The 9,843-nt window shown below is 45.7% G+C and overlaps 37 non-coding genes across 37 annotated transcripts; all 37 read right to left on the minus strand.

Moving 5' to 3' along the window:
- Nucleotides 1-205: 205 nt before the first annotated feature.
- Nucleotides 206-288, minus strand: TRNAL-CAG (transfer RNA leucine (anticodon CAG)). The gene has a single exon. It is a non-coding gene; the product is annotated as a tRNA-Leu (tRNA).
- Nucleotides 289-569: 281 nt separating this feature from the next.
- On the minus strand, nucleotides 570-652 carry TRNAL-CAG (transfer RNA leucine (anticodon CAG)). The gene has a single exon. It is a non-coding gene; the product is annotated as a tRNA-Leu (tRNA).
- Nucleotides 653-933: 281 nt separating this feature from the next.
- On the minus strand, nucleotides 934-1,016 carry TRNAL-CAG (transfer RNA leucine (anticodon CAG)). Its single transcript has one exon. It is a non-coding gene; the product is annotated as a tRNA-Leu (tRNA).
- Nucleotides 1,017-1,286: 270 nt separating this feature from the next.
- TRNAL-CAG (transfer RNA leucine (anticodon CAG)) lies at nucleotides 1,287-1,369 on the minus strand. Its single transcript has one exon. It is a non-coding gene; the product is annotated as a tRNA-Leu (tRNA).
- Nucleotides 1,370-1,650: 281 nt separating this feature from the next.
- Nucleotides 1,651-1,733, minus strand: TRNAL-CAG (transfer RNA leucine (anticodon CAG)). The gene has a single exon. It is a non-coding gene; the product is annotated as a tRNA-Leu (tRNA).
- A 463-nt stretch (nucleotides 1,734-2,196) lies between these two features.
- TRNAL-CAG (transfer RNA leucine (anticodon CAG)) lies at nucleotides 2,197-2,279 on the minus strand. The gene has a single exon. It is a non-coding gene; the product is annotated as a tRNA-Leu (tRNA).
- Nucleotides 2,280-2,378: 99 nt separating this feature from the next.
- On the minus strand, nucleotides 2,379-2,461 carry TRNAL-CAG (transfer RNA leucine (anticodon CAG)). The gene has a single exon. It is a non-coding gene; the product is annotated as a tRNA-Leu (tRNA).
- Nucleotides 2,462-2,924: 463 nt separating this feature from the next.
- TRNAL-CAG (transfer RNA leucine (anticodon CAG)) lies at nucleotides 2,925-3,007 on the minus strand. Its single transcript has one exon. It is a non-coding gene; the product is annotated as a tRNA-Leu (tRNA).
- Nucleotides 3,008-3,106: 99 nt separating this feature from the next.
- Nucleotides 3,107-3,189, minus strand: TRNAL-CAG (transfer RNA leucine (anticodon CAG)). Its single transcript has one exon. It is a non-coding gene; the product is annotated as a tRNA-Leu (tRNA).
- Nucleotides 3,190-3,288: 99 nt separating this feature from the next.
- Nucleotides 3,289-3,371, minus strand: TRNAL-CAG (transfer RNA leucine (anticodon CAG)). The gene has a single exon. It is a non-coding gene; the product is annotated as a tRNA-Leu (tRNA).
- A 99-nt stretch (nucleotides 3,372-3,470) lies between these two features.
- TRNAL-CAG (transfer RNA leucine (anticodon CAG)) lies at nucleotides 3,471-3,553 on the minus strand. The gene has a single exon. It is a non-coding gene; the product is annotated as a tRNA-Leu (tRNA).
- Nucleotides 3,554-3,652: 99 nt separating this feature from the next.
- Nucleotides 3,653-3,735, minus strand: TRNAL-CAG (transfer RNA leucine (anticodon CAG)). The gene has a single exon. It is a non-coding gene; the product is annotated as a tRNA-Leu (tRNA).
- A 99-nt stretch (nucleotides 3,736-3,834) lies between these two features.
- On the minus strand, nucleotides 3,835-3,917 carry TRNAL-CAG (transfer RNA leucine (anticodon CAG)). The gene has a single exon. It is a non-coding gene; the product is annotated as a tRNA-Leu (tRNA).
- A 59-nt stretch (nucleotides 3,918-3,976) lies between these two features.
- On the minus strand, nucleotides 3,977-4,059 carry TRNAL-CAG (transfer RNA leucine (anticodon CAG)). Its single transcript has one exon. It is a non-coding gene; the product is annotated as a tRNA-Leu (tRNA).
- A 99-nt stretch (nucleotides 4,060-4,158) lies between these two features.
- On the minus strand, nucleotides 4,159-4,241 carry TRNAL-CAG (transfer RNA leucine (anticodon CAG)). The gene has a single exon. It is a non-coding gene; the product is annotated as a tRNA-Leu (tRNA).
- A 281-nt stretch (nucleotides 4,242-4,522) lies between these two features.
- On the minus strand, nucleotides 4,523-4,605 carry TRNAL-CAG (transfer RNA leucine (anticodon CAG)). The gene has a single exon. It is a non-coding gene; the product is annotated as a tRNA-Leu (tRNA).
- A 281-nt stretch (nucleotides 4,606-4,886) lies between these two features.
- On the minus strand, nucleotides 4,887-4,969 carry TRNAL-CAG (transfer RNA leucine (anticodon CAG)). The gene has a single exon. It is a non-coding gene; the product is annotated as a tRNA-Leu (tRNA).
- A 59-nt stretch (nucleotides 4,970-5,028) lies between these two features.
- On the minus strand, nucleotides 5,029-5,111 carry TRNAL-CAG (transfer RNA leucine (anticodon CAG)). Its single transcript has one exon. It is a non-coding gene; the product is annotated as a tRNA-Leu (tRNA).
- Nucleotides 5,112-5,210: 99 nt separating this feature from the next.
- TRNAL-CAG (transfer RNA leucine (anticodon CAG)) lies at nucleotides 5,211-5,293 on the minus strand. Its single transcript has one exon. It is a non-coding gene; the product is annotated as a tRNA-Leu (tRNA).
- Nucleotides 5,294-5,574: 281 nt separating this feature from the next.
- TRNAL-CAG (transfer RNA leucine (anticodon CAG)) lies at nucleotides 5,575-5,657 on the minus strand. The gene has a single exon. It is a non-coding gene; the product is annotated as a tRNA-Leu (tRNA).
- Nucleotides 5,658-5,756: 99 nt separating this feature from the next.
- On the minus strand, nucleotides 5,757-5,839 carry TRNAL-CAG (transfer RNA leucine (anticodon CAG)). Its single transcript has one exon. It is a non-coding gene; the product is annotated as a tRNA-Leu (tRNA).
- Nucleotides 5,840-5,898: 59 nt separating this feature from the next.
- On the minus strand, nucleotides 5,899-5,981 carry TRNAL-CAG (transfer RNA leucine (anticodon CAG)). Its single transcript has one exon. It is a non-coding gene; the product is annotated as a tRNA-Leu (tRNA).
- A 99-nt stretch (nucleotides 5,982-6,080) lies between these two features.
- TRNAL-CAG (transfer RNA leucine (anticodon CAG)) lies at nucleotides 6,081-6,163 on the minus strand. Its single transcript has one exon. It is a non-coding gene; the product is annotated as a tRNA-Leu (tRNA).
- A 281-nt stretch (nucleotides 6,164-6,444) lies between these two features.
- On the minus strand, nucleotides 6,445-6,527 carry TRNAL-CAG (transfer RNA leucine (anticodon CAG)). The gene has a single exon. It is a non-coding gene; the product is annotated as a tRNA-Leu (tRNA).
- A 99-nt stretch (nucleotides 6,528-6,626) lies between these two features.
- Nucleotides 6,627-6,709, minus strand: TRNAL-CAG (transfer RNA leucine (anticodon CAG)). The gene has a single exon. It is a non-coding gene; the product is annotated as a tRNA-Leu (tRNA).
- A 99-nt stretch (nucleotides 6,710-6,808) lies between these two features.
- TRNAL-CAG (transfer RNA leucine (anticodon CAG)) lies at nucleotides 6,809-6,891 on the minus strand. Its single transcript has one exon. It is a non-coding gene; the product is annotated as a tRNA-Leu (tRNA).
- Nucleotides 6,892-7,172: 281 nt separating this feature from the next.
- TRNAL-CAG (transfer RNA leucine (anticodon CAG)) lies at nucleotides 7,173-7,255 on the minus strand. Its single transcript has one exon. It is a non-coding gene; the product is annotated as a tRNA-Leu (tRNA).
- A 463-nt stretch (nucleotides 7,256-7,718) lies between these two features.
- TRNAL-CAG (transfer RNA leucine (anticodon CAG)) lies at nucleotides 7,719-7,801 on the minus strand. The gene has a single exon. It is a non-coding gene; the product is annotated as a tRNA-Leu (tRNA).
- A 99-nt stretch (nucleotides 7,802-7,900) lies between these two features.
- TRNAL-CAG (transfer RNA leucine (anticodon CAG)) lies at nucleotides 7,901-7,983 on the minus strand. The gene has a single exon. It is a non-coding gene; the product is annotated as a tRNA-Leu (tRNA).
- A 99-nt stretch (nucleotides 7,984-8,082) lies between these two features.
- TRNAL-CAG (transfer RNA leucine (anticodon CAG)) lies at nucleotides 8,083-8,165 on the minus strand. Its single transcript has one exon. It is a non-coding gene; the product is annotated as a tRNA-Leu (tRNA).
- Nucleotides 8,166-8,264: 99 nt separating this feature from the next.
- Nucleotides 8,265-8,347, minus strand: TRNAL-CAG (transfer RNA leucine (anticodon CAG)). Its single transcript has one exon. It is a non-coding gene; the product is annotated as a tRNA-Leu (tRNA).
- A 99-nt stretch (nucleotides 8,348-8,446) lies between these two features.
- Nucleotides 8,447-8,529, minus strand: TRNAL-CAG (transfer RNA leucine (anticodon CAG)). The gene has a single exon. It is a non-coding gene; the product is annotated as a tRNA-Leu (tRNA).
- A 99-nt stretch (nucleotides 8,530-8,628) lies between these two features.
- On the minus strand, nucleotides 8,629-8,711 carry TRNAL-CAG (transfer RNA leucine (anticodon CAG)). Its single transcript has one exon. It is a non-coding gene; the product is annotated as a tRNA-Leu (tRNA).
- Nucleotides 8,712-8,770: 59 nt separating this feature from the next.
- Nucleotides 8,771-8,853, minus strand: TRNAL-CAG (transfer RNA leucine (anticodon CAG)). The gene has a single exon. It is a non-coding gene; the product is annotated as a tRNA-Leu (tRNA).
- Nucleotides 8,854-8,952: 99 nt separating this feature from the next.
- Nucleotides 8,953-9,035, minus strand: TRNAL-CAG (transfer RNA leucine (anticodon CAG)). The gene has a single exon. It is a non-coding gene; the product is annotated as a tRNA-Leu (tRNA).
- Nucleotides 9,036-9,316: 281 nt separating this feature from the next.
- On the minus strand, nucleotides 9,317-9,399 carry TRNAL-CAG (transfer RNA leucine (anticodon CAG)). The gene has a single exon. It is a non-coding gene; the product is annotated as a tRNA-Leu (tRNA).
- Nucleotides 9,400-9,680: 281 nt separating this feature from the next.
- TRNAL-CAG (transfer RNA leucine (anticodon CAG)) lies at nucleotides 9,681-9,763 on the minus strand. The gene has a single exon. It is a non-coding gene; the product is annotated as a tRNA-Leu (tRNA).
- Nucleotides 9,764-9,843: the final 80 nt, after the last annotated feature.

Here is a 9,843-nt window from a genome sequence, read left to right on the forward strand (position 1 = left end):
TTATATATATGTCAGAAATATGATGTCAGAAATGGGATTCGAACCCACGCCTCCAGAGGAGACTGCGACCTGAACGCAGCGTCTTAGACCGCTCAGCCATCCTGACTTGCTCTTGTGGTTTTGTGGAACACACCGGATTCCGTTATGAATTTGTCAATATTCTGTGCAGTTTAAATGTTCTTTCTTCATCATTAGAAAAATATGATGTCAGAAGTGGGATTCGAACCCACGCCTCCAGAGGAGACTGCGACCTGAACGCAGCGCCTTAGACCGCTCGGCCATCCTGACCTGCTATTGTGGTTTTGTGAAACACACCGGATTCCGTTATGAATTTGTCAATATTCTGTGCAGTTTAAATGTTCTTTCTTCATCATTAGAAAAATATGATGTCAGAAGTGGGATGCGAACCCACGCCTCCAGAGGAGACTGCGACCTGAACGCAGCGCCTTAGACCGCTCGGCCACCCTGACTTGGTCTTGTGGTTTTTTGGAACACACCGGATTCCGTTATGAATTTGTCAATATTCTGTGCAGTTTAAATGTTCTTTCTTCATCATTAGAAAAATACGATGTCAGAAGTGGGATTCGAACCCACGCCTCCAGAGGAGACTGCGACCTGAACGCAGCGCCTTAGACCGCTCGGCCATCCTGACTTGCTCTCGTGGTTTTGTGGAACACACCGGATTCCGTTATGAATTTGTCTATATTCTGTGCAGTTTAAATGTTCTTTCTTCATCATTAGAAAAATATGATGTCAGAAGAGGTATTCGAACCCACGCCTCCAGAGGAGACTGCGACCTGAACGCAGCGCCTTAGACCGCTCGGCCATCCTGACTTGCTCTTGTGGTTTTGTGAAACACACCGGATTCCGTTATGAATTTGTCAATATTCTGTGCAGTTTAAATGTTCTTTCTTCATCATTAGAAAAATATGATGTCAGAAGTGGGATTCGAACCCACGCCTCCAGAGGAGACTGCGACCTGAACGCAGCGCCTTAGACCGCTCGGACATCCTGACTTGCTCTTGTGGTTTTGTGGTTTTGTGGAACACACCGGATTCCGTTATGAATTTGTCTATATTCTGTGCAGTTTAAATGTTCTTTCTTCATCATTAGAAAAATATGATGCCAGAAGTGGGATTTGAACTGCGACCTGAACGCAGCGCCTTAGACCGCTCGGCCACCCTGACTTGCTCTTGTGGTTTTTTGGAACACACCGGATTCCGTTATGAATTTGTCAATAGTCTGTGCAGTTTAAATGTTCTTTCTTCATCATTAGAAAAATATGATGTCAGAAGTGGGATTCGAACCCATGCCTCCAGAGGAGACTGCGACCTGAACGCAGCGCCTTAGACCGCTCGGCCATCCTGACTTGCTCTCGTGGTTTTGTGGAACACACCGGATTCCGTTATGAATTTGTCTATATTCTGTGCAGTTTAAATGTTCTTTCTTCATCATTAGAAAAATATGATGTCAGAAGAGGTATTCGAACCCACGCCTCCAGAGGAGATTGCGACCTGAACGCAGCGCCTTAGACCGCTCAGCCATCCTGACTTGCTCTTGTGGTTTTGTGAAACACACCGGATTCCGTTATGAATTTGTCAATATTCTGTGCAGTTTAAATGTTCTTTCTTCATCATTAGAAAAATATGATGTCAGAAGTGGGATTCGAACCCACGCCTCCAGAGGAGACTGCGACCTGAACGCAGCGCCTTAGACCGCTCGGCCATCCTGACTTACTCTTGTGGTTTTGTGAAACACACCGGATTCCGTTATGAATTTGTCAATATTCTGTGCAGTTTAAATGTTCTTTCTTCATCATTAGAAAAATATGATGTCAGAAGTGGGATTCGAACCAACGCCTCCAGAGGAGACTGCGACCTGAACGCAGCGCCTTAGAACGCTCGGCCATCCTGAGTTACTCTTGTGGTCTTGTGAAACACACCGGATTCCGTTATGAATTTGTCAATATTCTGTGCAGTTTAAATGTTCTTTCTTCATGATTAGAAAAATATGATGTCAGAAGTGGGATTCTAACCCACGCCTCCAGAGGAGACTGCGACCTGAACGCAGCGCCTTAGAACGCTCGGCCATCCTGAGTTACTCTTGTGGTTTTGTGAAACACACCGGATTCCGTTATGAATTTGTCAATATTCTGTGCAGTTTAAATGTTCTTTCTTCATGATTAGAAAAATATGATGTCAGAAGTGGGATTCGAACCCACGCCTCCAGAGGAGACTGCGACCTGAACGCAGCGCCTTAGACCGCTCGGCCATCCTGACTTGCTCTTGGGGTTTTGTGAAACACACCGGATTCCGTTATGAATTTGTCAATATTCTGTGCAGTTTAAATGTTCTTTCTTCATCATTAGAAAAATATGATGTCAGAAGTGGGATTTGAACCCACGCCTCCAGAGGAGACTGCGACCTGAACGCAGCGCCTTAGACCGCTCGGCCATCCTGACTTGCTCTTGTGGCTTTGTGGAACACACCGGATTCCGTTATGAATTTGTCAATATTCTGTGTAGTTTAAATGTTCTTTCTTCATCATTAGAAAAATATGATGTCAGAAGTGGGATTCGAACCAACGCCTCCAGAGGAGACTGCGACCTGAACGCAGCGCCTTAGAACGCTCGGCCATCCTGAGTTACTCTTGTGGTCTTGTGAAACACACCGGATTCCGTTATGAATTTGTCAATATTCTGTGCAGTTTAAATGTTCTTTCTTCATGATTAGAAAAATATGATGTCAGAAGTGGGATTCGAACCCACGCCTCCAGAGGAGACTGCGACCTGAACGCAGCGCCTTAGAACGCTCGGCCATCCTGAGTTACTCTTGTGGTTTTGTGAAACACACCGGATTCCGTTATGAATTTGTCAATATTCTGTGCAGTTTAAATGTTCTTTCTTCATGATTAGAAAAATATGATGTCAGAAGTGGGATTCGAACCCACGCCTCCAGAGGAGACTGCGACCTGAACGCAGCGCCTTAGACCGCTCGGCCATCCTGACTTGCTCTTGGGGTTTTGTGAAACACACCGGATTCCGTTATGAATTTGTCAATATTCTGTGTAGTTTAAATGTTCTTTCTTCATCATTAGAAAAATATGATGTCAGAAGTGGGATTTGAACCCACGCCTCCAGAGGAGACTGCGACCTGAACGCAGCGCCTTAGACCGCTCGGCCATCCTGACTTGCTCTTGTGGCTTTGTGGAACACACCGGATTCCGTTATGAATTTGTCAATATTCTGTGTAGTTTAAATGTTCTTTCTTCATCATTAGAAAAATATGATGTCAGAAGTGGGATTCGAACCCACGCCTCCAGAGGAGACTGCGACCTGAACGCAGCGCCTTAGACCGCTCGGCCACCCTGACTTGCTCTTGTGGCTTTTTGTAACACACCGGATTCCGTTATGAATTTGTCAATAGTCTGTGCAGTTTAAATGTTCTTTCTTCATCATTAGAAAAATATGATGTCAGAAGTGGGATTTGAACCCACGCCTCCAGAGGAGACTGCGACCTGAACGCAGCGCCTTAGACCGCTCGGCCATCCTGACTTACTCTTGTGGTTTTGTGAAACACACCGGATTCCGTTATGAATTTGTCAATATTCTGTGCAGTTTAAATGTTCTTTCTTCATCATTAGAAAAATATGATGTCAGAAGTGGGATTCGAACCCACGCCTCCAGAGGAGACTGCGACCTGAACGCAGCGCCTTAGACCGCTCGGCCATCCTGACTTGCTCTTGTGGTTTTGTGAAACACACCGGATTCCGTTATGAATTTGTCAATATTCTGTGCAGTTTAAATGTTCTTTCTTCATCATTAGAAAAATATGATGTCAGAAGTGGGATTTGAACCCACGCCTCCAGAGGAGACTGCGACCTGAACGCAGCGCCTTAGACCGCTCGGCCATCCTGACTTGCTCTTGTGGCTTTGTGGAACACACCGGATTCCGTTATATATATGTCAGAAATATGATGTCAGAAATGGGATTCGAACCCACGCCTCCAGAGGAGACTGCGACCTGAACGCAGCGCCTTAGACCGCTCAGCCATCCTGACTTGCTCTTGTGGTTTTGTGGAACACACCGGATTCCGTTATGAATTTGTCAATATTCTGTGCAGTTTAAATGTTCTTTCTTCATCATTAGAAAAATATGATGTCAGAAGTGGGATTCGAACCCACGCCTCCAGAGGAGACTGCGACCTGAACGCAGCGCCTTAGACCGCTCGGCCATCCTGACCTGCTATTGTGGTTTTGTGAAACACACCGGATTCCGTTATGAATTTGTCAATATTCTGTGCAGTTTAAATGTTCTTTCTTCATCATTAGAAAAATATGATGTCAGAAGTGGGATGCGAACCCACGCCTCCAGAGGAGACTGCGACCTGAACGCAGCGCCTTAGACCGCTCGGCCACCCTGACTTGGTCTTGTGGTTTTTTGGAACACACCGGATTCCGTTATGAATTTGTCAATATTCTGTGCAGTTTAAATGTTCTTTCTTCATCATTAGAAAAATACGATGTCAGAAGTGGGATTCGAACCCACGCCTCCAGAGGAGACTGCGACCTGAACGCAGCGCCTTAGACCGCTCGGCCATCCTGACTTGCTCTCGTGGTTTTGTGGAACACACCGGATTCCGTTATGAATTTGTCTATATTCTGTGCAGTTTAAATGTTCTTTCTTCATCATTAGAAAAATATGATGTCAGAAGAGGTATTCGAACCCACGCCTCCAGAGGAGACTGCGACCTGAACGCAGCGCCTTAGACCGCTCGGCCATCCTGACTTGCTCTTGTGGTTTTGTGAAACACACCGGATTCCGTTATGAATTTGTCAATATTCTGTGCAGTTTAAATGTTCTTTCTTCATCATTAGAAAAATATGATGTCAGAAGTGGGATTTGAACCCACGCCTCCAGAGGAGACTGCGACCTGAACGCAGCGCCTTAGACCGCTCGGCCATCCTGACTTGCTCTTGTGGCTTTGTGGAACACACCGGATTCCGTTATATATATGTCAGAAATACGATGTCAGAAATGGGATTCGAACCCACGCCTCCAGAGGAGACTGCGACCTGAACGCAGCGCCTTAGACCGCTCAGCCATCCTGACTTGCTCTTGTGGTTTTGTGGAACACACTGGATTCCGTTATGAATTTGTCAATATTCTGTGCAGTTTAAATGTTCTTTCTTCATCATTAGAAAAATATGATGTCAGAAGTGGGATTCGAACCCACACCTCCAGAGGAGACTGCGACCTGAACGCAGCGCCTTAGACCGCTCGGCCATCCTGACTTGCTATTGTGGTTTTGTGAAACACACCGGATTCCGTTATGAATTTGTCAATATTCTGTGCAGTTTAAATGTTCTTTCTTCATCATTAGAAAAATATGATGTCAGAAGCGGGATGCGAACCCACGCCTCCAGAGGAGACTGCGACCTGAACGCAGCGCCTTAGACCGCTCGGCCACCCTGACTTGGTCTTGTGGTTTTTTGGAACACACCGGATTCCGTTATGAATTTGTCAATAGTCTGTGCAGTTTAAATGTTCTTTCTTCATCATTAGAAAAATATGATGTCAGAAGTGGGATTTGAACCCACGCCTCCAGAGGAGACTGCGACCTGAACGCAGCGCCTTAGACCGCTCGGCCATCCTGACTTGCTCTTGTGGTTTTGTGGAACACACCGGATTCCGTTATGAATTTGTCAATATTCTGTGCAGTTTAAATGTTCTTTCTTCATCATTAGAAAAATATGATGTCAGAAGTGGGATTCGAACCCACGCCTCCAGAGGAGACTGCGACCTGAACGCAGCGCCTTAGACCGCTCGGCCATCCTGACTTGCTCTTGTGGCTTTGTGGAACACACCGGATTCCGTTATATATATGTCAGAAATATGATGTCAGAAATGGGATTCGAACCCACGCCTCCAGAGGAGACTGCGACCTGAACGCAGCGCCTTAGACCGCTCAGCCATCCTGACTTGCTCTTGTGGTTTTGTGGAACACACTGGATTCCGTTATGAATTTGTCAATATTCTGTGCAGTTTAAATGTTCTTTCTTCATCATTAGAAAAATATGATGTCAGAAGTGGGATTCGAACCCACACCTCCAGAGGAGACTGCGACCTGAACGCAGCGCCTTAGACCGCTCGGCCATCCTGACTTGCTATTGTGGTTTTGTGAAACACACCGGATTCCGTTATGAATTTGTCAATATTCTGTGCAGTTTAAATGTTCTTTCTTCATCATTAGAAAAATATGATGTCAGAAGTGGGATGCGAACCCACGCCTCCAGAGGAGACTGCGACCTGAACGCAGCGCCTTAGACCGCTCGGCCACCCTGACTTGGTCTTGTGGTTTTTTGGAACACACCGGATTCCGTTATGAATTTGTCAATAGTCTGTGCAGTTTAAATGTTCTTTCTTCATCATTAGAAAAATATGATGTCAGAAGTGGGATTTGAACCCACGCCTCCAGAGGAGACTGCGACCTGAACGCAGCGCCTTAGACCGCTCGGCCATCCTGACTTGCTCTTGTGGTTTTGTGGAACACACCGGATTCCGTTATGAATTTGTCAATATTCTGTGCAGTTTAAATGTTCTTTCTTCATCATTAGAAAAAAATGATGTCAGAAGTGGGATTTGAACCCACGCCTCCAGAGGAGACTGCGACCTGAACGCAGCGCCTTAGACCGCTCGGCCATCCTGACTTGCTCTTGTGGTTTTGTGGAACACACCGGATTCCGTTATGAATTTGTCAATATTCTGTGTAGTTTAAATGTTCTTTCTTCATCATTAGAAAAATATGATGTCAGAAGTGGGATTCGAACCCATGCCTCCAGAGGAGACTGCGACCTGAACGCAGCGCCTTAGACCGCTCGGCCATCCTGACTTGCTCTCGTGGTTTTGTGGAACACACCGGATTCCGTTATGAATTTGTCTATATTCTGTGCAGTTTAAATGTTCTTTCTTCATCATTAGAAAAATATGATGTCAGAAGAGGTATTCGAACCCACGCCTCCAGAGGAGATTGCGACCTGAACGCAGCGCCTTAGACCGCTCAGCCATCCTGACTTGCTCTTGTGGTTTTGTGAAACACACCGGATTCCGTTATGAATTTGTCAATATTCTGTGCAGTTTAAATGTTCTTTCTTCATCATTAGAAAAATATGATGTCAGAAGTGGGATTCGAACCCACGCCTCCAGAGGAGACTGCGACCTGAACGCAGCGCCTTAGACCGCTCGGCCATCCTGACTTACTCTTGTGGTTTTGTGAAACACACCGGATTCCGTTATGAATTTGTCAATATTCTGTGCAGTTTAAATGTTCTTTCTTCATCATTAGAAAAATATGATGTCAGAAGTGGGATTCGAACCAACGCCTCCAGAGGAGACTGCGACCTGAACGCAGCGCCTTAGAACGCTCGGCCATCCTGAGTTACTCTTGTGGTCTTGTGAAACACACCGGATTCCGTTATGAATTTGTCAATATTCTGTGCAGTTTAAATGTTCTTTCTTCATGATTAGAAAAATATGATGTCAGAAGTGGGATTCGAACCCACGCCTCCAGAGGAGACTGCGACCTGAACGCAGCGCCTTAGAACGCTCGGCCATCCTGAGTTACTCTTGTGGTTTTGTGAAACACACCGGATTCCGTTATGAATTTGTCAATATTCTGTGCAGTTTAAATGTTCTTTCTTCATGATTAGAAAAATATGATGTCAGAAGTGGGATTCGAACCCACGCCTCCAGAGGAGACTGCGACCTGAACGCAGCGCCTTAGACCGCTCGGCCATCCTGACTTGCTCTTGGGGTTTTGTGAAACACACCGGATTCCGTTATGAATTTGTCAATATTCTGTGCAGTTTAAATGTTCTTTCTTCATCATTAGAAAAATATGATGTCAGAAGTGGGATTTGAACCCACGCCTCCAGAGGAGACTGCGACCTGAACGCAGCGCCTTAGACCGCTCGGCCATCCTGACTTGCTCTTGTGGCTTTGTGGAACACACCGTATTCCGTTATGAATTTGTCAATATTCTGTGTAGTTTAAATGTTCTTTCTTCATCATTAGAAAAATATGATGTCAGAAGTGGGATTCGAACCCACGCCTCCAGAGGAGACTGCGACCTGAACGCAGCGCCTTAGACCGCTCGGCCACCCTGACTTGCTCTTGTGGCTTTTTGTAACACACCGGATTCCGTTATGAATTTGTCAATAGTCTGTGCAGTTTAAATGTTCTTTCTTCATCATTAGAAAAATATGATGTCAGAAGTGGGATTTGAACCCACGCCTCCAGAGGAGACTGCGACCTGAACGCAGCGCCTTAGACCGCTCGGCCATCCTGACTTACTCTTGTGGTTTTGTGAAACACACCGGATTCCGTTATGAATTTGTCAATATTCTGTGCAGTTTAAATGTTCTTTCTTCATCATTAGAAAAATATGATGTCAGAAGTGGGATTCGAACCCACGCCTCCAGAGGAGACTGCGACCTGAACGCAGCGCCTTAGACCGCTCGGCCATCCTGACTTGCTCTTGTGGTTTTGTGAAACACACCGGATTCCGTTATGAATTTGTCAATATTCTGTGCAGTTTAAATGTTCTTTCTTCATCATTAGAAAAATATGATGTCAGAAGTGGGATTTGAACCCACGCCTCCAGAGGAGACTGCGACCTGAACGCAGCGCCTTAGACCGCTCGGCCATCCTGACTTGCTCTTGTGGCTTTGTGGAACACACCGGATTCCGTTATATATATGTCAGAAATATGATGTCAGAAATGGGATTCGAACCCACGCCTCCAGAGGAGACTGCGACCTGAACGCAGCGCCTTAGACCGCTCAGCCATCCTGACTTGCTCTTGTGGTTTTGTGGAACACACCGGATTCCGTTATGAATTTGTCAATATTCTGTGCAGTTTAAATGTTCTTTCTTCATCATTAGAAAAATATGATGTCAGAAGTGGGATTCGAACCCACACCTCCAGAGGAGACTGCGACCTGAACGCAGCGCCTTAGACCGCTCGGCCATCCTGACTTGCTATTGTGGTTTTGTGAAACACACCGGATTCCGTTATGAATTTGTCAATATTCTGTGCAGTTTAAATGTTCTTTCTTCATCATTAGAAAAATATGATGTCAGAAGTGGGATGCGAACCCACGCCTCCAGAGGAGACTGCGACCTGAACGCAGCGCCTTAGACCGCTCGGCCACCCTGACTTGGTCTTGTGGTTTTTTGGAACACACCGGATTCCGTTATGAATTTGTCAATATTCTGTGCAGTTTAAATGTTCTTTCTTCATCATTAGAAAAATATGATGTCAGAAGTGGGATTCGAACCCATGCCTCCAGAGGAGACTGCGACCTGAACGCAGCGCCTTAGACCGCTCGGCCATCCTGACTTGCTCTCGTGGTTTTGTGGAACACACCGGATTCCGTTATGAATTTGTCTATATTCTGTGCAGTTTAAATGTTCTTTCTTCATCATTAGAAAAATATGATGTCAGAAGAGGTATTCGAACCCACGCCTCCAGAGGAGACTGCGACCTGAACGCAGCGCCTTAGACCGCTCAGCCATCCTGACTTGCTCTTGTGGTTTTGTGAAACACACCGGATTCCGTTATGAATTTGTCAATATTCTGTGCAGTTTAAATGTTCTTTCTTCATCATTAGAAAAATATGATGTCAGAAGTGGGATTCGAACCCACGCCTCCAGAGGAGACTGCGACCTGAACGCAGCGCCTTAGACCGCTCGGACATCCTGACTTGCTCTTGTGGTTTTGTGGTTTTGTGGAACACACCGGATTCCGTTATGAATTTGTCTATATTCTGTGCAGTTTAAATGT

Source organism: Spea bombifrons, chromosome 5 (genome assembly GCF_027358695.1).
Source record: "Spea bombifrons isolate aSpeBom1 chromosome 5, aSpeBom1.2.pri, whole genome shotgun sequence".
NCBI classification, from domain to species: Eukaryota; Metazoa; Chordata; class Amphibia; order Anura; family Pelobatidae; genus Spea; species Spea bombifrons.